Source organism: Condylura cristata, unplaced genomic scaffold, assembly GCF_000260355.1.
Source record: "Condylura cristata isolate star-nosed mole 26May11 unplaced genomic scaffold, ConCri1.0 scaffold00032, whole genome shotgun sequence".
NCBI lineage: Eukaryota > Metazoa > Chordata > Mammalia > Eulipotyphla > Talpidae > Condylura > Condylura cristata.
The window spans coordinates 6,464,026-6,486,910 of record NW_004567133.1 but is presented as its reverse complement, the minus strand read 5'-3'; positions in this window follow the sequence as shown (position 1 = coordinate 6,486,910).

The window sequence follows — 22,885 nt, the reverse complement described above, 5'->3', positions numbered from 1 at the left end:
TAAAGCAACAAAAAGTGGATCAGTGGTCACCTGGGGACACAAAGAAGAGGCCAGCAAGGCGGGAGATTACAGAGCACACAGAGAAGTCTCTGGGGGCAGAGGGTAGCGTTGAATTGCACAACAAAGATCTGATGATGGTTTAATGAATGTGTACATATGTCAAAGTTATCTAATCATATCCATTAAATATGAGCAGTTAACTAAATGTCAAGCAAGCTTCAACAAAGTTGGGCTATGTTGTAAGTAGCAAAGATATGGGCTGGAAGAAGATGAGGAGGCCTATGTGACCAGTTGCCAACTCTGAAGAAAAGGCTGCTTCAATTCAGCATGACGTATATTTGCTCTTGGAAGTTAATAGGTGATATTGCTGGGTGAAAAATGAAAAATATATTTCAGACTCTTCTTTTTTAAGCCACTTTATTGAGGTATGATTGACATGTAAAATGTCACCCATTTTCCATATACACAATTTGAAGAGTTCGGAGATAAGTATGAAACCATCACCATCTAACTAACACCAATCTTCCTCAACTCAAGATGGGCTTAGGTCTTGCACTGAAAATATCATTAAGTCAGACATGCATTCAAGGGCCCTCTCTGGTGGTGCAACGAGTTAAAGCACAGCACTATGAAGCTGTCTGCAGCCACTGCAGCACGAGTTTGATCCCCAGCCGGGGAGGTGACCTACATGGCACGGCAGACCTCCTGACCTGCCCACTGCTCCTCTCGGTGGTGGATCTCAGTTAATCTGCTGTTCTGTTCCTCACTCTGTCTCTGGTGAATCCTCTCACTCTCTGCACCTCTGACCTATACCACAGTTCTGTATGCATAAATAAAATAAAATCTTTTTTTAAAAAAATGCACTCAAAACACCTACCCTCCCAAACATCATAGTTTAGCTTGCTTGGCTTACAGAAGAGTGCTCACAACACCTACATCAATCTACAGTTAGACAGAAACAACTTCCACAAAGCCAGTTTTCTAATACAATGTGAGTATCCTGAACAAACTGTTGAATGCTGGACTGACAGTGAAAACAGTCTGGAGTTTGGCCGCTTCCCTTGTGATCACATGGTTAGCCTCCAGCGAGGAGCTTCCCAGCTTCAAGAGCCTATGAATGGCCCATCCCTAGCCAGTGGAGGGCTGGGGGGATCAGGATTCAAAATGTGAAGCATGGCTTCAACTGAATACAACCTGCTTTCATAACTTCATAAAGTAGGAAAATCCTAAGTCGAACCATTAAGTTCGGAGCAATCTGTACTACACTGCAGTGAAGATTTACCGAGAGAGTAGACCTTGGGTTAAGTGTTCTAAACGCAAAATAATAGTAAAAGAAAGGGTGGAAGGCGACTTTGGGAGTGATGGATGTCATATTCTTCTTAAAAAAATTTCTGTTCCCCATTTTTTCCTATTGGGTATTTTAAATTCAGGATTTCCCATGCTTAACCCTGAAACCCAAAACCCTCTTAATAACTATTGAAAAAAAAATGTCAGGGAGTACGAGAAAATATTTCTTCAGTCCCCAAAGAGCCTCAGAAAAATAAAAAACAGTATTCCTACATCATAAAACTACTTCAAAACTGAGATGGTGAGAGTATTCACAAATTCATCAGTCTTACTTTCCTATTGAATATAGAGATTGGTGTATGAATAAATAAACTTGTTCTGTTTCCTGGTACTATAAAGTTGTATGTGGGAATAGTCACAGAAAGGAACCTATTAAATCACCTAGTCATCAGGTGTCGCTGCCAAGCCCATGAAATACAACCCAAAGCCCTAAAATGTCTCCAAGTCTAAGCCATTGTTCCTGCTTGATAATTTGTTGCACTGGTAGTAAAATTTAAATTGACACCTCTATTTACTGAAAGGTGCAAATCTTAGCTCGTTTCTATGTGAAACAACAGAAGGGCTTTGGAATTTCTTTCCTCTTGCACAGAAGCACAAAACTATAATAAATACTATGACTGTCGGTTTCTTTGTTCAACCTAAGGATTTAAGAGTCTTTTTTCATTAAAGTAACAGTTGTCAAGTTAAAGAACTTCCTTTCATTTTTACTTGCTTGGTTATTGCCCTTTAAATTATGAAAATTTCTGAATTCTATTAAGTACATTTTGCTGAATTATTGGGAGCATCATATGCTTTTCAGTCTTTTCTCCCAATATCATAAACCCTGATAACTAGGTTTTTAATTGGTAAATTATTACTAGTTTGCTTGGGGGTGGAGTCCTACTTATCTAGAATATATTTTTAAGGCAAATTGCTGGGTTTTGCTTGCTGCTATTTCAAGATTTGTTCATGAGCCTAATTTGAAAATTACTTTGCTTTACTATAGTGTCTTTGTATGACTCAGATTTTAAGATTCTGTTAGCCTCATGAAAGGGACTGGACACTGTCCCCAACCCCAACTTTTTTTTTTTTTTTGCATTGGATAAAATACATTTAAGTTTTAGGCTTTCTTTTCTAAGAAATAAATTTAAACATAATTTCATTACTGTTTAATTATATCTCCTGAGTTTTGATATGAGAGATTACAGCAATAAACTATACCTATTTTCTAATTTTCATTGTGATTTCTTCTTTGATAAATAAATTGGTTATGTGAATATTGTTAAATTCTAAAATACATGATTTTTTCCTGGTTGCTTGAGATTCTACTTAAAGCATATACATAGTATCTATTGGCATTTTAGATTTGCTATGTGGCTGGATCATAACTAGATTTTATAAACATTTCATGAATCCTGAAAAAGAATTTCTATGTTCTCTTAATATTATCTGTATAATTCTATTTTTCCATTATTTCAAAACTTGTACATGTTTGTCATTTGAATTTACTGTAGCTCTGCCATTCTGACCATGGACTTGATATCCTCATAATGTTGTCCAAACCTCCCTCTATGTCCTGAATCTACCGGCACAATAGCAGTTCAGAAGTGTTATATATCTTCCAGCAGAATTGCTCCTATTGTCTGTCTGTATCAACCTTTTTTTAATCACAGATAATAAACTCCTTATAAAAATCACATTTTTAAATGTGGTACATATACACAATGGACTATTACCCAGCAACCAAAAAACAATGAACGCATGCCTTTTACAGCAACATGGTTGGAGCTGGAAGGGATCATGCTTAGTGAGATAAGCCAAAAAGGAAAGGAAAAATACTGGATGGTTTCACTCATAACAGGAGCTTAAAGGATCAGGGGAGAAAATAATAATAATAATGAACAGCCATATACAAGAGACATTTTACGGGGGTGGAGTGGGGAATGGGATCAAAAACGGTTGGGGGAAGGAAGTGCACTGGACTATGGTGATGGCACACGGGTGATTTGGTGATGGGAAACCCATGGGGATTACAACTGAGATGGGAAAAGGCTCAAAATGATGTAAAAATAAACTTTATTTAAAAACTTTAAATAGCCATAAAAAACACATTTTTTAACACACAAGATTTGATTTTTTTAAAGATTTATTTATTTGTGCATACTGAACTGGGATACAGACCAGAAGTGCAGGGGTGGTGAGAGGCTTCACCAGAGACAGAGTGGGGAGCAGAACAGATAGACTGAAGTACACTGCTGAGGGGAGCAGCGGGCGGGTCAGGAGAGGTCTGCCGCACCCTGTGGGTTAGATCCCTGTCTGGGGATTGAACTCGTGCTGTAAGCGGCAGTGGCTGGCCTGTAGTACTGCACTTTAACCCATTGTGCCACCAAGGAGGACCCCACGATTTGATTTTTTTAATTGATATTACAAAATAGAGGTGAGCAAACTACAACCTAAGGATTAAATCCTGATGTCACTTGCTTTTGCAAATAAAGTTTTATTGGAACATAGATGCACCCCTTAGCATAGTACTACCTAAGATTGCTTTCAGGCTGTAAGAGTTGAATTGAGTAGTTACCACAGAGATTTTATGGACAGTAAAGCCAACAAATATTTATTACGTGATTCTTTACAATGAATGTTTCTTGACCACTGTGACACAATATTGAATAGATCTAAGTGAAAGTTATAGCATGTGTTTGAGGTAGGAAGCAATGTCATGGATGGCTCAGTACTCAGTGTCTTTGATTCTAACGATACTTCCCTCCCTGATTTTGACTGACTCTTTCCATCTTCACATTCAGCATCATCCTTATCACTTGTGCCTGTCATTCCATTGTTTTTCTTTATAATTTTACTGCATTTGTATCAATACACAAGATATTGTTCATTTTTTCATGGATTGAATAGATAGGATCATGGCATATTAGTTGGCAATTTGCTTTGCTTACTGCTTATTGTTCCTGAGTTTCATCCTTGTTCTTGCATGAGGCTATAGTTCCTTTCTAGTGCAATTTAGGATCCTGTCTTATGTAGCAAAAGGTATTTTTCCATTCAAGGCTGTTAAATATTTCTAGTCCTCTGCTATTATTAAAATGTGTCCATGCTGCAGGAGAAAGCATTGCTTCAGTTACCCATGAGAGTGTTAAGTAACTGCCTAGCCATAGCTTAATATGATTATCACTTTTATCAGAGAAGACCAAATTGCTTTCCAAAGTGGTGAAAATTTATCCCCCTCCAAAATATATATATATATACAAGAGTGACCATCATGACATAACCCCTCCAATAACTGATACTGTCACTTTTTTTTGTTAATTAGATGATACGACATGATAAAAAGTCTCGTGGATGATTTAAGTATGTCTCAGGTGTTAGTGAATTTGGCCATCTTTTCAGGAGCTTACTGACATATTTCCCCTGCTGTGACAGTGTTTAAAAGTTGCTTGTCCATTTTCAACTTGTTTGTCAAATTCAAGCTGATTTATAGAAATTCTCTATTTTGCTTTATAATAAGTGTTCACAAATTTTGTTGTAAATATCTTCCTCCATATTGTGTTTTTTTTTTAATGCAGTGATCTTCATCTTTTCTTTTATGATTTGAACTTCCTATATATTATCTAAAAATAGTGTCCCCAGATACATGGTCACAAATATATTCTCTGATATCATCTTATGTTTACTTCTCACATTTAAATTTTTAATCTGCCTGGAACCTACTTTTACATATAGTGTGAGGTAGGGATACAACTACTTATACATCTCTACCACTTGTTCCTAAATAAGAGGGCTTTACCATGATTTTAGCTAGTGTGGAATTACATTATTAGTTTTTAACAGAAAGGAAAACAAGTTTTTTATAGGTATCTTATTCTCAGTTCTCTACCATTCCATAAAATGTAGTATTAGCATCAAATTCTAAAAAGAAAAAACATCCTCTCAATATCTTAGAGAATAATGACTCTTTGGGTTGACTTGGAAAGAACTGATAAACAGCTTTATGGAACTGGTATGTCTTATCCATGAGCATAAAATATCCCTGCATGTCTCCTTTAACTTGTTTCAATAACATTTTATAATTTTCTCCTTAAAGTTTTCTTACAAATCTTTAGATTTCTTTATATGTACTACTATAAATGGGACCTATCATATTTTCTACCTAGTAGTGTCTAGTGATTACAAATGCAATTTATTTTTGTATGTTAAATCTCATTCAAGAATTGTGTTCTTCTATACTAATGATTTATCTGCAGACTTCTTTGACTTTTCTATTTAATGTTCACATCACCTGAGAATTTTTTTTTCATCTCTGTCTTCATAGTCCTTATTTCTCCTCTCACATTACTGTGCTGGCTATAATCCCCAGAATGTTAAGTAAAAGTAATGACAATAAATACGTCTTGCCTGTTTCTCATCTTACAAGGAATGTTTTCTTCAACTTTTTATTAAATGCAATGTTTCATGGAGGATTTTTATACCAATCTAAGAGAAATTTCCTTCTATTCTTTTTGTCTCAAGAAATTTTATCAAGTTTTATTATATACATTGAAGTTATTACAAGTTATTTCTCCTTTTAATCTCTGACTTGGGTAAATTAAATTAATTGACTTTCTAATATGATTCAAACTCATATCCCTGGAATAAATTAAACTTGATATTATGTGTTATCTGTTTAATTCATTGCTGGATTCTATTTTGGTAAAATTTTGTTTGCAGTTTTTCCATCTATATTCATAAATGAGATTGGCTTGAAAACTAAAGAAAGTAAACTCAAACTAAATCATCAAATGTCTACTGTCACTGTCAGCTTTTGGTTGTCAATATTTTGTCTCATAAAATGAGTGAGGAATATTCTCTCTTCTTCTGTAGTCAATAAAAAATTCCGAAAATGAAAAAAAAATCTAAGGATGGAATTTCATTTTTTCAGCTTGCGTATTCTCAGTATAATTTTTTTAAAGATTTATGTATCCATGCTTACAAGAGCTAGGGTGCAGGCTAGAGATGGGGGGGGAGGGGTGAGAGGATTCACCAGAGACAGAGCATGGGGAACTGAACAGGCTATTGGATGAAAAATACTGCTGAGGGGAGCAGTGGGTAAGACAGGAGAGGTCTGCTGTGCCATAAGGGTCACCTCCCTGGCTGAGGTTTGAATTCGTGACCTGCTGCAGTGGCTGCGAGTTGCTTCATAGTACTGCATCTTAACCCCATGTACCACCAGGGAGGCCCTTCGATATAAATTTAACTCTCAAATGTCTGTGAGAAATAGGAGGCCTGTGGTATGAAGAAATATGGGATATTTTCTACCCAGGTATCAGGCAGAAATAATCAAACTTCCTATCTTACCCCTTTATTGGCAGGTAGATATTTTCTTGTCTGTCCTTTCTCATAAAATGTATGTTTGTATGGGTTCTATTTTTCTGTGGGTAGAGCCCTAGTTCCGATACCCCACATTATATGGCTAGAAACCAGTTTCTTATTCTCAGCGGATGTTAACACCTGCTTCCCTTGGTTGTTAAGATGCCCCTCAGCTGTGGGCCCTGCTCATTTACATGCTTATTCTTGCAGTTTTTGTTCATGAAGGATCCCCTTTCATTTTTTGCAAAATCATCTATGTATTTGAAAATTATAACCAAGTAGTTCCACGTTTTGAAATGTTTCCAGTGGAAATATTTCTAGGCTTCTAATTTGTCATATTGTCAGTAACCAGAAGGTAACCTCTGTGACTCTTTACAACATGCTAGCGATAACAGTTCCAAGTGCACAGATGAGAAAAATAAACTCAAAGAATTCAATAACTTTACCCAAATTCATGAACCTAGTAAATAAGAGAACCAAGATTTGAGCCAAAGTATGTTTTGAGCCAAAATCTGTATTCTTTACCACCACTCCAAATATCCATAAATGGCTCCTAACCAAGTTACTCATTCGTTACCCATTTATCATGACATTGGGGAAGGGCCACAGTTTTGTGACGCGGGCCACAGGCCAATCACAACGGCAGCCCAAAGAGGAAATCCTTTTTTTGATCCCTATACCAAGAAATCAGACCTTTACTCATTAACTGGCTAAATAATAATATCTTTGAGAATAATTCTGTAAAATAAGAAAAATTAGAAGGCAAAATATAAACTAGAAAATAAAATTGCAGCCAATAAGATAAATGATAACATTCAATATCTTAATTAATACAAAGTTAATTAATCAATATCTTAATTACAAAAATCAGTAAGCCAAAAACCAGACTAGTGGGAAACATGAACAAAACAGACAGAAAATTCACATAAGAAAAAAACTGTAAACACACAATTTCAGGACTGACTTCTTAAAAAGTACAATACCCTCATTTTCTCAAATCTAGGTTTGCTATCAGTCAAATTCCTAGAAGAAAGAACTGAGGTAAATCTTCCTGAGTTTGGTTGGGCAATGATTTCTTAGTTCTAATGCCAAGAGCACAAGAGAGAAACAAAAAAAAATAAATAAATTAGACTTCATAAAGATTTAAAATGTTGTACTACAAGGGGTATCATATGTAAGTGCAAAGACAATTTACAATTTAAGAGAGAATGTTTGCAAATCATACATCTGATAGGAACATGAATCCTAAACATATAAAGTACTCCTGCAACTCAAAAATAAAGACAAATAGACCAATTCTCAAAATAGACAAATGCTTCTCTCCAAAGAAGAACTACAAATAGCCAACACATACATGAAAAGATGCTCAGTGTTCTCAGTCATCAGATGAATACAAGTCAAAGCCACAATGAGATACCACTTCTCACTCACTAGGGTTACTACCATAAAAACACAGACAATAGAACTCTCCCTGGTGGCACAATGGGTAAAGTACCACATTATGAAGATCTCAGAAGCCACTTGAGTTTAATACCCCACTAGGGAGCTGACCCACATGGCACGGCAGACCTGTCTGACCTGCCTGCTGCTCCCCTCAGCAGTGTATTTCAATAGATCTGCCTGTTCTGCTGCCCACTCTCTTTCTGGTGTATCCTCTCCCCCACCACACCTCTGGCCTGCATCCCAGTTCTGTAAGCATAAATAAATCTTTTCTAAAAAAATTTTTTAAAAAGACAATAAGTTCTGGCCAGAATGTGGAGGAATGGAAACCTTAATCCATTGCTGATAGGAATGTAAAATAGCACAGTTGCTTTGGAAAACAACCTATTAATAAACTTTTTATTAATAAAAAGTTAAACTCCTAAAGTTATCATACGACCTAGCTAATTCACTCCTAGATATATATATCCAAGAAAAATGAAAACACATCCACAGAAAATTTGGTTTGCCATAGCAACACTACTCAAAATGGCCAAAAATGAAAAACACCTAAATACACATTACTAATGAATGGATAAATAAAATACAGGATAGCTACATATAGAATATTACTCAGCCATAAAAAAGGAATGGAGCACTGGTCCAGGCTACAAAGTGGATGAATCTTGAAAAAAATATGCTAAATGCTAACAGCAGACACACATAAAACCTCATTGCACATTTCACATGAAATTTTCACAAAGGCAAATACAGAGATACAAAAAAAGGATTAGTGATTATCTTAGGAGGAAAGGAAATGAGGAGTGCCTCTAAAAGGCACAGGTTTCTTCTTGAGAAGATAAAAATGTTTTCAAATTAGATTACAGTGATGGTTGCACAACACTGTAACTGTAGTAAAAATCTTGACACATTAGATGGGTGAATTATATCTCCATAAAGCTTTTTATAGAAAGAAGCAAAGAAAAGTGAGCCATTTTTTTTCTGGCTATCAAGTTGGTGATTTTTACTCCAAATATGCTAATACTTGGCAAGGAGGCAAGAAAATAAGTACCAGTGGAATCACTGTGTATTTCCTGAAAGACAATGTTAAAGGTAGATCAAAAGCCTGAAGATATGAACAATCTTTACTCCAGCCATCCCCCCTTTAGGAAATAAAGCCCAAGGAAGTAAGGAGAGAAACATGCAAAGCCTTACCAAACACAAGGCTAATTGCATTACTATTTTAAAACAGAACAAGAAAATTAGAGACACCCTAAATATACAATAATGGGGAAATAAAGAAAGTAGTATACAAATCTATGGGGAAAAAATACTATCCCTCTATGAAAAATCATGTTGTACAAAGGCAGAGGAAATCACAATGCTTCATAGTCAATGAAAGTACAGGCTACAGAAAATTTTCGAGAATAATTAGAACATGATTTTAAAAATATTGAAAATATGTATTTTAAAATATTAATAATGATGTCTTAATGTGATGGGTTAATAGAAGATGATTTCTATTTTCTTCTTTATTCTAGATTGTTCTAATATTTCACAGAGAACAAGCATTGGGCGTTCAATGACAAGGAAGGTGGAAATTTAATGTGTTTGGGGTTTTCTACCTGCAGGTCCCAACCTCTCCTAAAAACGCAAAGATGGATGAGCTGTCAAATGTGAATGGCAAGGACCCCAGAGTTAGACCATTTCTAAGAGCTTTTCCATTTTTTTTTAAATTTATTTATTCATACTGAACTGGGGTACAGGCCAGAGATGCGGAGGGTGAGAGGATTCACCAGAGACAGAGTGGGGAGCAGAACAGGCAGATCGAGGAAGTACACTGCTGAGGGGAGCAGCAGGCGGGTCAGGAGAGGTCTGCAGCGCCATGTGGATCTCCTCCAGGGCAGGCGGGAATCGAACTCATGCGGAAGCGGCTTTAGCTTCTCAGTGCTGTGCTTTAACCCTCTGCACCACCAGGGGGGGGACCTCGTTTCCATTTTTAAGACCATGATTCTGACATTGATGTTGTGTGTCAGGCAACTCCTTTCTACTACCCACCTCAAAAGTTCTGAGTCTCCCCATTTTCTTCCAGGCTCTGTAGCCTACACCCCAGCAAGGGAGGGTTGCAGACTTGAAAAATTTGCTGTTCAGCAGTCAAGGAACAGGACATTGTGAGATGAGGCCATGCAAACCCTGCAGAGACCTGGAAACGATTTTTCTCTCCAAAATATAATTAATCAATTATGTCCAAAGAAGTGGAATCAATATTTTTATAAATGAGATGTTCATACGCCAAAAAGGGATTGTTGCAGTGGTCGCCTAATCTTTCACCTGCTAATCCAATGTAAATTATGGGCTTTTTAGCTGATGTCTTTTTAGCATTTGCCAACCGAACTTTCTTCCACTTTCGCATTCTGATCTCGACTTTCTGATTCTCCCGCCCAGCCCGGGACAGGTGCACAATGGGACAGGGTCTAGGAATAAGCCAGTGTCATTGTCCACTGGGAACCCCCTACACCCTGGAGGCCCTCTCCCCAGCTGGCCACCCCTGGGCAGGCGCATAGCTTCCCTGGCACCTCTAGGACACCGGGAAATGACACACAGGAACCTGAAATGGGGTGTTGGTGAGACTTAGATAAAGCACAGCTTGACTGACTCCTTTTATGCCCCCCAAAAAAGTTAAATACCTACTATGCACCACAACTACTCGAGGCACTACCACACGACTACATAGACAAACCTCGCAGCCACTGTCCTTTGGGGCTCCCAATTCAGTGGGGGAGACAGGGATACCCAGTCGCATCAGGTATGTCATGGGGGCTCAGAGGTGTGGGTCAAAGCACAGCCTTGTGGGAGCACGGGGAGAACAGTGAAGAAGCTTTTCCCTGCAAGCGAGCGTCGCAAGTGGGGCGTTAGTCGGCAAGCACAGACGAGTGTTCTGGAAAAGAGGGGTCACTGGGGAAGCCATCACAGGCAAGGAACAGGAGGAGGCGGGAGTGCCGGGCAGGCAGCTGTAGGCTCTTCACTAGCTTTTTGGGGGATATCTGTTGTTTGCCAAACAGTAACCATGCCCCCTCAGGCCAGTTCCCCAGGGAGGCCTGGGTGCACCCCCTTTTTCCATCATCCAGTCTGCAGAGGTGGATGGCATCCCCTCCCATCATCAACTTCAGGTCACAGTGATCATTTCAGGACAGCCCTGGAGAAGTGAATGCCCAGTTTGCCCACAGGTGACTGGAAGAAAGGCATTGTCTTGCTAGAGTAGTTACCAGGCTGGGAGCTAGAAAACCCCAAGTTCCCCAGCATGTGGAGAAAGAAACCCACAGAGAAAAGAGAAGCCAATTAGAACACAGAGAGAAACCTTAGTGACATTCCCCTGTGAACCCCCAAAATTCCCTTTTTGCTTGTTGATTGTTGTGCTTTCATTTCCCAGCGCTGCCGGAGCACGTGAATTGGCTCTCCCTTCCAGGCCTTGAGCAATTAAGACTACAGAGAACCAGGCCACATTACAGCTGAAGAGTAGCCACAGCTGGAGAGGCTGAGATCCAGAGGGATAAAGGGACGTTCCCCCCAAATCACAGAAAAGGTGATTGCAGGACCTGGGAAGAATGTGGCTGTGTGGCCTTGGCCAAGCGGCCCTCAGCTTGCTGCACGGCGCCCTGTGGACTGGAGCAGCAGAGACAAGGGCGCCCAGCCCAGCCCCCTGCAGAGAAGAAAGGCATTTCCGGGCCATTTGCAGACGTGGCTGCACTGTCTGGAAGAGCGAGCAAAGCGGAAAGAGAGCTGGGGTGAGTTTGCACTCAGTCAGGATGTTCTGGGTCATCTGGGTAGCCCCCAGTGCAGGGTGGCAGCTCAGTTCAGGTGATGGGTGTCAAGACACACAGAGTGACCTGGGAGACGCTTTTTGGAAAAAGCAGGACTCTCCCAAAGGGGTAGGAGTGTAGGGGCCGGGAAGATCGGGGCTTCAGCTAAAATGACTCAGGCTTCAGCCCTACTTAAGAAATGTAGTCGAAGTGGGGGACACATTGTCTCAGCCACTGCTGGCACGTCGCGTCACCCAGGTGCGTGCAGGTGCTCTGCCCAGCGCGGGAGGGTGCACTGGCCTGCCCACTGCCATGCAGACGACAGTCCCGGGACGGGGGGGGGGGGGTGCACCAGCACCTGGCCCCCTTCTTGTCCTGCCCTCCACTGCCACTCCCCTGTTCTTTCCGGATCAGTCCTTAGCAAAGCTCGATGCTCAAGTCTTCCTCTCACAGAAGCCCATGCTTCCAAACCCGCGCTTCCTGCCTCTCCACTCAGGAACTCCGCACACTCAGGGACCCAGACCCCTGCTCCCCCCTTCCTCTGCATGTGCCCAACAGGCCCCCTCTCCTGACCACCAGCACTTTCAGTCCTTCTTTTTTTTTCATTCCTGCTCCCTCTGTCCCCACCCCCCAGACTGGCCCCAAATGTGTTCTTGGCTTATTGAAGCCTGGTAGGAGGAGAAACAGACACGTCCTGCAGATGGCAGCTACTTACATCACCAACCAGAGCAACACCATGCTGGAATCTTCCCCAACACCACATCCACAGGCCGCCCACCCCCCGTCTCTGTCCCAGAGACCAGTGAGTCCACTTCCAGTTCGCTGCAGGCCGCCACCACTTGTGTCTGTTGTCACCTCCCTTCTTTGCTTGAGCAGAACCCACAGTGACACTGTACATCATCCAGGTGACCCAGATGCTGGCAGGAGGGGACAGAGGCCTGCTCTGGGCTTCGAGAATTTCATTGCCTAGGGCTGTGCACTTTCAGTTCAATGGTGCGTGGGCCAGTCCGCTAACCCTAGGAGTACCACATGTCCAGAACCCTGTCCCCTCCTTCTTTAAGTCCCGAATACAGTGCCTGACACGTAGTAGGCTTGTCATAAATGATGGCTCCACAAGCAGACCTAGTCCAAGAAGTGACATTTCTGCCGGGCTCTAACAAATGGGGAGGAAGGAAAGGGCTTGCAGGCAGCTGCCAGGTGCTTGCAGAGACACAGGAGTGAGGGGATGGGGTGTGCTCAGGAAGGGGAAATGCACAGAATGGCTGCGGCAGCACAAACATAAGGAAAAGTCGCTAAGATGGACTAGGACTGGGGGGACGGCAGGAATACGAAGCCCGGGAGTCTGAAGTGGGTGTTCAGGCAGGCGGGAGCCTAGGGTTGGGGCTCAGGCAGGAAAAGTAGAGCACACCCGTCTCCAGTCAGACAGATGTGTTTGAAAAGCCCACTGGCTACTCAGATTCTTTAGCCTAATCTCTGTACCCATGGCTCAATGCAGGCAATATTTTCATGACAGCTCATCTTGCATCTTCAAAAAAATCCATGAGATGGAACTGTTGCCACGATTGGCAAGAACTCCTGAGGTCATCATTTTGCCTCTACTGCAATGGACAGCAAATGGCTTCTGCTCAGACCTGCTACCAGGTCTGAGCACTGAGATCCAGGTTTGCGTGTGGGTGTGCCTATGTGCGCCCATGCTTTGCATTTGGGTGGTTTTGTGAGTAAGAGCACGGGATGGGGGGGGAGGGTGCCAGCGCACGTACACGTGAGTTTGTACACGCGGCGCTTCTGAATATGTGTGTGCTGGGGCACAGATGTCTACCGTGCGCGCTGGCATGCGGACCATGTGTGCGTGTGTGGTTGTGTTTGCTCGTGCCCGGTGCAGGTACGGCTATGTGTGTCTCTGCATGAGGGGCACACGTTCGCCTGGCACGTTTTGTTTGGGAGCTGCCCGGAGCCTGCCTGACGCCAGACCAGCACCTGCCCCCGCTGACTGGCTCCACGCTACTCATTAACGCGGTCTGCAGTGGTTGTGCCGGTGGCAACCGGCCTCTGTAGAGAGTGTTAAATATCGCAACTGTTTATTGCTTAATATTTTTTATGCTAACGGCAGGCTAATTCACGGGGACTCGGGCAGTGTATAAAACACCTTCTGCTGACTGCTCCCTGCATGCCAAGGAAGGCGCCCAGCCCCGGGCCTCCTGCCTCAGTGTGATGCCGCACTGCCGCCCACTTGGTCGGCCCTGAATCCATGCGCAGCCCAGCCGAGTGCACAGCCAACGCCAGTATTTGCATGTCTCCCCCAAGTAAGTGGCGGGCAAAGGGAAGCCAGAGATGTACCCCGCGGGGTCAGTATACTGGGCTCCGGAGAAATGGCTTTGGCAGGGGGTGGTACCAGGAACAGACTGGAAGTGCTGGAGATCATACTGTGTGCTAGTTTTTATTGGCCAAGTTCTACCGCTACGGCCACTGCCACGCCTGTTTGACAACACCGGTAAGACAGCTCGAGCCTCTGGCCCTGGAAGCCGCCAGCAGCCACTGACGTTCTGAGCGTGTACTACTTGCTGGCAGTGCACCAAGGCTGCACAAGAATTTTCCCATCTAGTTCTCAACAATTACTCTTTTAGCAAAATAATCATGTCTCCATGTCTCTGATAAAGAACCTGGAGCTCAAAGAGTTTTGAATGGCGCCAGCAGTCAGTCACTCAGTGCTTGACTACCAGGCACGCCCCTAACAGTCTGCAGCGGCAGAGACTGCACAGGGAGCCCAAGCTGATCCCATAGGTGTGATCTGCCAGTCACGGAGGGACGCTTTGTACGCTTTTTAAGTTTTTGTGAACTGCCGACATTTAAAAACTGGAATATTACTAGCAAAAATCAAGAATGTCAATCTTTCTTTTAAAAACGAATGACGGAATGAGTGACTGGGTGACCTACACCCCTCCCGACTCCTGCTTGCTAACTATTAGTTGGAACAATTTCAGCAGGCTCTTCTAGGTGGTACATATATGCCCTAGTTTGCCACACCCCTCACCACTCCCTATTAACACACACTCAGGTTTCCTTTACTTAATTTTATTACCAATCCAGCAGCTGTTGAACTTTTTAGCTCTTTTTGGCTAAGGAAATTGCCATATTTATTCAGGGAAGAGGTTAGTCTTAGAAATAATTTCTGCGGACTATACTGTTGGGCAACTGTTTAGTCTGTTTTAGACCAATGTCTCCAACAAGACAGGTTGGACCAACTAGAAAGGCAGAGTAATGGTGAGTAAATTTTCAGGGTGCAGTGAGAAGCCATCAAGGTGGGAAATATGTTTATATGGACACATTTGTATTTGTAGGTTGTTATTTTTTCCTGCGTTCAGCATGAAAAGCAGATAATCAAGTCTTATGTAAAGTGCACAGGTAGTCTCAGGACTTAGCCCACCTATGGAGAACCTGAAGTTACCACTTGGCCCATCTGGACATCAGCCACATGGAAACTCTTCACAACCATTCACTCTGAAATGGAAAGTTGAGGCTTCCGGGGAAACCAGCCGAGCCCGTGCATGCACGCAAGGGTGACAGGGCCAGTCGGAACGCTGCAGCCAGAGCCCGCCCGCTCTGTCAAGATCAAGAAGCCACTCCATGACACAAGAGTGAATTTCCTGAACTCCACACTAGACCAGCACCCTGAGAGGAAAGAAGGGCTCTGTGGTCACAGCTCTAAGAGCAAATCACCTCCCTGAGGTCTGTGGCCGCAGGATGGGGACCTAAAAGCCTGCAGGCTAATGGTGGAGCTGGGGGCCCCCACCCAGGCCTCAATGCACCGGGTGTGCTTCTGGGATGCCAGCGACCCTCCTGCTCCTCAAGAGAGCCCTGAGGTCTCACTTGATAGGAATCCCCTATTTCGAAAATGCTAACAAGTACGGAAGGCTTGAGGAGTCTCCTTGTCACTTGTGCTAGGGCATGAACTAAGCACATAGCATGTACTAATTTAAATAAATCCCATTGCAGAGACCCACTCTGTTCAGGCGCTCTTCTGTGCCCTGCACACTATTAACTCAGTCAGTCTGCAATGTCTGTGTACAGCAGGTGATGTTATTGGTGCCCCCTTTAGCGAAACTGGAAATTGGTTGGAGGGGTAAAATCACATAACCACTGAGTGGCAGAGCTGTGATCTGAAGCCCCACCTCTGGGTTCTAGCCCTGTTCTCAGCGACTCCCTGCAATGCCCCAGTGAATTTCCCAATAGCCCTTTAACGAGAGTCTTATCACCAATCCCACTTCAAGGAAGAAGAAACTGAGACCAGAGAGGGCATAGCCATCTTCCGGAAGTCCCAGGGTTCCCTGACACTGGTGCTGCAGTCTCTAGCCTCCCAGTACTTCATGTGGCAAGGGGTGGGCTATGAGAGAGGAGTGAGGAAAACATTTTTTAAGCGCCCAAATGTCATTTTTTTTTCTGATAAGAAAAAGGCTACTCTAGCTGTCAGACCATAAACTGCAACCTTTATGTTTACAAAGCAAAAAGGGCAATTAAGTGAGACAAAATAAATCTTCTTGGGCTTCTGTCAATGGGCCTTGCAGGTCTGCGGTCTGGGGGCTGATTGACAGGACACATTACGTTTGGGAGCAGACTCAGCCTCTGACATTTCTTTGATGCAGCACTGAAGCATGAGGGCCAGTTTCTTAAAGTGCCCCTGCCTCTTTCCAGGCTGGGGGTGGGGGGCAGGGAGGGAAGGGCAGGTGCCAGGTATGCCCGAGGTATGCTAGAAGGTGGCAGCTGCATTCACTGTGGGGATGGCAACCCTGTTCGGGTGATGTCCTGCCGGCGTGGGGGCCAGGAGCTGGGCATACACGCGCAGCGCTGTCAGGGAGGCAGCCGCGGTGGCCACCATCCACCAGGGTCGGGGCTTTCCAGGACGTCCACAAAGCCCCACAGAAAGGCGGTGCTGGAGACTGGAGACCAGGGTCAGAGGAGGGAACCAGAGCCCCCTACTCCCTCATCATGCCCAGACAGACGTGTGCTGGAGCTCTCTGCAAGGTCCAGGAACAGTTGGGTTTGCGCACAGCTCCTCCTGCTGGCAGGAGAAAGCCACGCACTCCGTGAGATTGCGAAGGTCCGCTCCATCCTGAGAACGCGCTGTGCCTGGCTCCCTAGCCGGGATTTGAACCTGAGTCTTCCAATCGGGCTTTAGTCCGCTAGGCCACCGGCCGGCCCTACCTTAGGTGGTTCTGCAGGCATACTTAACTCTCCTAACAAGAGTTAGCTACTCAGCAACTGGCTATTGGCGGTAGACCTGAACAGGCTCTATTAGAGCCACTGGTACCTACATAGCTCAATAGAGTAATCAAAGCTCTCCAGCTGCTCCCCATGCAGGAGAGGAAAGGGGCTCCGTTATTTCACACACACATTAGACCACACCCTGCCACTCAAACCCTCTCCAAACTTGCTGTCAACCGGATTCTGTCTCTCTCTCTCCGTTGATGCTATTTGAACGCTGTCAACAGCACCAGCCAGATTCCCCGCCCTTCCTGACCACCTCGGTGACCTCCATTATTTATGACGGGGCGTGAAATTGATTGTGGTTGAAAGATCCACACTGGAATCAAATGAACTCCTCCATTATTGCTGCACGAATAAATCTGTTTCCAGAGTTCCCCTGGGGACTCACCTCTAACCCCAAGTTCAAGGTAATAGGAATTTCTAGATGGCACAGTACAGCTAACTCTATTATAATGATTGTCAAGTTATAACATTCCCAGGGTCAAGTGATTCTTTGTTGCCTCTCACGGACAGCCCCCTCCTATAACCATTCCAAAGGGAACATATTCCAACAGGATCCCTGCTGTTTATCTGCCTGGCCTTTCCCCTGCTGCTGGGTACATGACAGATATCCCTGAATAACTCATGTCATAGCTCTTCCGGGAGGTCTGGATAGTGGTGACAGCTCAATGGCCTGGGATGTGTCAGGGCCGAGCACATTCCAAGCCTTGCAGTGTCCAGCCGGTAAATGAACGAGCTGGGACAGACAGGGTGGGTTCTGGTCATTTCCAATCCTTTTTCACAGGAAATATGCACTGAGTGTTAATGGGGTTATGGAAAGATGAATCGAGCTTTCGAGATGTTCAAGCCTGGCTGCTGTTTCTTCTCCACAAAACCATCCGCTCAGGAAAATGTAACGATGGCATTTAACCAATTAAGACAACAAACAGACAACCTCCACCTGGCTTGGGCTTCATCTTGTTTGCCTTCCTGGTACTACAACGCATTCCCAGATAGGGAAGACAGGCCAAGAGCCGAAAATGCTGTAGGCTGATGCTCGCCACGCCCGGAGTTGAGTACAGTCCCAAACATCCAGTACAAACGCCAGGTCCCCGCACCACCTTTCACCACGTGCGGTTCTTTGTGATGGCCAGTGTTCTTGGAAAATAAGAATGGGTAAGTGTCACGTACAAAATCTGACAGTTTTTGAAATCACAGATCTGGCTACAATCACACCTGCATTTCTGCAAGGCCCAGAGGCTGAAGCTGCAGGGCCAGCAGAAAGCTTCACCCTGCCTGTCCCAACTACCTCACTTACCGGCTGGACACCGCAAGCCTTGGAATGTGCTCAGCCCTGACACATCCCAGGCCATCCAGCTGTCACCACTATCCAGACCTCCCGGAGGAGCTGTAACATGTAAACATAACATAAAGCTGAGGTGGGTCTGTCTTGGAGGGTACAGACCTTGCCGTAACAACATGGCCCTTGTGGTGGACTCAGCACGGAGATTGGGGCTGGCCTTCCCAGCGCCCCAGATATTTATTTAGGCAGGGCCCATGGGTGGCGTAGTCTAGAGGAAGGGACATGGGCTCCGGGTGGGTGTGACCCTAGCCCCGTGGACTCTGCACCCCACTTGAAGGTATGTTCAATGGTCCTCTCTGCCAGGACCGATGGCATTACTGCAAAGGGGTTGCGATGAGGGGGAGAGAGGTCTTGCAGAGATCAGAGCCTAGCTTGATCCCCAGACCCATGACCTCCATTGACACTTCACCCCTCTCCCTCCCTCCCTCCCTCCCAGTACAGACTGCAATCTGGCCCGGACAGGCCCTGCCCGCATCCTCCCTCCCCCACACAGAAGACCCCAGACTGTGATCTGCCAGTTCTGAAACACGGGGTGCCCTCTCATCTCCCTGTCGTTCGGGAAGTTCTACTATGTTTGCAATGTCTTTCTTCTCTGTCACCTGACAGCTTCTAATCAGCTAATTACTCAGAACTCCAACCAAATGTCCAGAAGAGGAATCTCACCATTGGGTTATGCCAGCGTCACAGGAGACCCACCTTTCCATGCTGTGCTGATGAGCCTGACTCTGCGGTAACCACAGAACCCAGCACGGGGTCTGGAACATTCGGTGCTGAAAAAATACTTCTTACAAGAAGCCTGACAGTCCGATGACAAATCACTCGTAGCCGTTTCCCAGATTCCAAGTATCTTTCAGGAGATAAAAACTTCTCTCTCCTGGGAAATTCCAAGCATGTATGTCTTCAGTAGAAAAAGTGCTCATCATTAGCAAGATCATTGGGAAGGATCCAAATGACCACCAGAGGGAAACTGGTGAATTAAAGGAAGGTCGTGGGATATAATGGAATAATATGCAGATACTAAAAAGGAACAAAGTGCACTGATTCTGACATATGAAAAGAGCCTGCTAGAGATGAGCAGAGAATGAGCACATTTCCATTATGTACCGAAATGTAATAAATACAGGTACACTCAGAGAAAAACTTGGCATTCTCTGTTCCTGAAAATTAAAAACATTCCCCCGGCATACTGAATGGGAAGATTCACTAATGCAATGCTTTAATGAATTGCTAAAGTATTGGATATTAAGAACATTTATTTTATGTTTTCAAAATAAACATATACAGTTGACCCATTTATACATAGATTTTTTTCCCAAAAATAAAATAAGTGTGCTTTCTCTTCCTTAAGGTTTTCTTAATAACATTTTCTTTTGTCTAGCTCCCTTTATTGGTTTTTAAGCTATACATACAGTAAACATCTATTAGACAAAATTATTAGAAGGCAGCACAGAAACAGTTCGTCCAATCTCTTTGGTATACTCTGTGAAATCTCACTTATGTATTTCTCTAGATGCTTCAATGTTTGCATAGAATGTTCTCTTCCAGGGCCTCCCTGGAAGCACAAGGGGTTCAGTCTCAGCACTACAAAGCTATCAGCAGCTACTGCACTTCGATCCCCGGCCAGGGAGCTGACCCACATGTGCAGCAGACCCTGCCTGCCCGCCGCTCCCCTCGACAGTGTACGTCAGTAGATCTGTTCTGCTCCCCACTCTGCCTCTGATGAATCCTCTCACCTCCCTCCCCCGACCCCCTTGCACCTCTGGCCTACACCCCAACTCTTGTATGCATATATCTTTTTTAAAAAAAGGTTCTCTTCCAGTAGATGTGGCAAAAGTCCTCCAAACTGAAGCCTACTACTTTACTGTAACCTTAACTGCCATTCCAGAAGATGGAGGTGTGCATTTTACCAGGTCTATGCCCTTCCTCTAAGTGGGGATAGGAAGCATATCCTCAAGTACTCAGCCAATTCCCATGTCAAACACCACCAGTTTCAATGACAACAATTCGTTTCCTCCCTGTGTATATAAAGGAGCGTCTGAAGCCCTGCATATAAAAGGGTTTACACTTACAGGTATAGGGTATGCTGTAAGAAATATAGCAATGTTTCCTCTAAGAGGTGGTCAAGGATTAATAGGATGCAAATAATCTGGTGAAATGATGTGAAGTACTTAAAAATAAATAACTCAAAAGCAAGGAAAATATTTTCAGAATAGAATGGATTGTCCATGAGTACCAGTTTAAGTTCTTCGGCTTCTGAAGGGATTATCTCAGCTGCTCTGGGGATGTGAGCTTTCTGATGAGATACTAGCGATCATTTCTCCAATGTAAATTCTCAGAGACATAGATAAAACAAAAACAAAAAGAAAAAAAAAAAACCACTTAAGCTCTGGGGAGGCAAGAATTTGTATCTGCTTTGTTCACGGCTCTACTGGGCCCATAACAAGGACTCAAATATTGGTTGAATGAGTGAATATGCTGACTTTGCTGAAGTCTTCCAATTACAGACATGATAAAAATAAACTCATTTTGGTCACGAGCATTTGAATGCTACCACAGTACTAAAAAATGGGTTTCAACACGCACAGTCCTACTTTGAGGCATTAAAGTGTTTCTACAGAAGGAGAGGAGAGACCTCGGGGTACGAGGACATGCAGTGTTTTTGCAATATCACATCTATACATCATGTAAGGTAGTTACAACCTGCCAGCCACACTGAAGGCCCCTTCATCTAAAAGTCAGTGAAATAAGTCCGAAGGAACACGGAAAACAGCAGATGGTTTTACTTATAGGAAGAATATAGGGAAACTAAATAAGGGGTGGGGGAAATAATAAGAACCACAAATACACAATACATTAGACACAAATAATCAGACAGCTATAAATCAGAGACATTCTGCAGGGAAGGGAAAAGGCTCAAAATGAGGAGGTGGCGCTTGGGGGGAACTGGTGGTGGGCATTCAATGGGGTTACATCTGATATAAAATATATACAAGTGAAGAAATCAAATATTACAACAAAATAAAACTCCAATTAGTGCTTATAGACAACACACATAGAGTCTAGAACTTTTCAAAAAATTTCCCTAATTTTTTTATGAGAAATTGACTTTGAGGAACGCCACATCATTTCACCACATGACATGCCTCACACTCAACCCCGGTTGACCCTTGAAGGGAACACACTACTGACTCTTAAAGAAGACACCAAATCATTCGATATTAAAACGATATTAGTCCTTACACTACTCAGGAAAGCCATCAGGTGTCCAAAACCAGTTTTTAAACGTGGATCGAAGAGGCTTGTGCTCGCTATGGAGAGGTGACAGCCCCTTTATTGGGGTACCACAGGAGGCGCAATTTATAAAAACAATGTCCCTTCAAGGTTTGAGGTTATGTGTCACGGGCCTGTCTGTCTTCCTTGCTCAAGAAGTTTGTAGGCATTTTCGGAACCCACTCCAATAGCCACCTTCATTTTAGATACCACACAGACCATTCAGGGCAAAAGTCACATGAGGAGCATCACCACCAGGTCTCAGAAGATGAGAAGATGAAGAGCCAGACAGCCAACAGCTGGGGTGTTCCGGCAACCGAAGAGCCTGAACTGAGCTGTGGGGGCGGTGCTACCACGCCTGCCAGCTCCGTTCAGGCCTGGCCATGCAGCGACCAAGCCCATCTGCCATCCCCACCTCCGCCCTGTCTCACGCCCACCTACTATAATGTAAGGATCAGGTACATGACACAGAGAATGTGCAAACACAGAGTAACTGGCTGCTCGTGTCACTGGTAAGGTTTGGCTAGGGGGAAAGGATGCCCTGAAGGAATTCCACAGGTTGTGTGGACCCCACCGCCACGCCAGATCAAAGTCACAAGACACTGGGACTATAAATCCCATCATCACCAAAGGGAGGATTTCTGGGACCTGAGGGTGGACTTAGGCAGCCGGGTTTGGTATAGAGCCAGACATGCGGGCCTCGGGGGTCTCTTTTTCTCTTGGCTCTTGGCTTTCACTGGCTCTCAGCAGCCACTGGGATTCCATGTCAGTGGGACTGGTAGGACACATTCACCAATTTATCCCCCTCTCTCCCTGAAATATTCATGTCTTCATTTCCCCTTCTTTTGTAAACAAACGCTTTATTGACCTTTCTGTGTGCCTGAGTATCATTATAAGTCCCTTTAAGTGCACGGAAAAGGACCCACGATCAGGCCACCCATTTCATATTGTGTGAGGCTATTGCCCTGGAACAGGGCTATCTGTAGTTAAGTCTGGAGGGGGTCAAAAGTTAAATCACCCTTTTTACTATGTGGGGACCAGCACCCCCTCCAAGTGTTCAAGAATCAATTGTATTTTTAAGAGAAAGTGGTACAAAGTTGGGGCCGCCTGG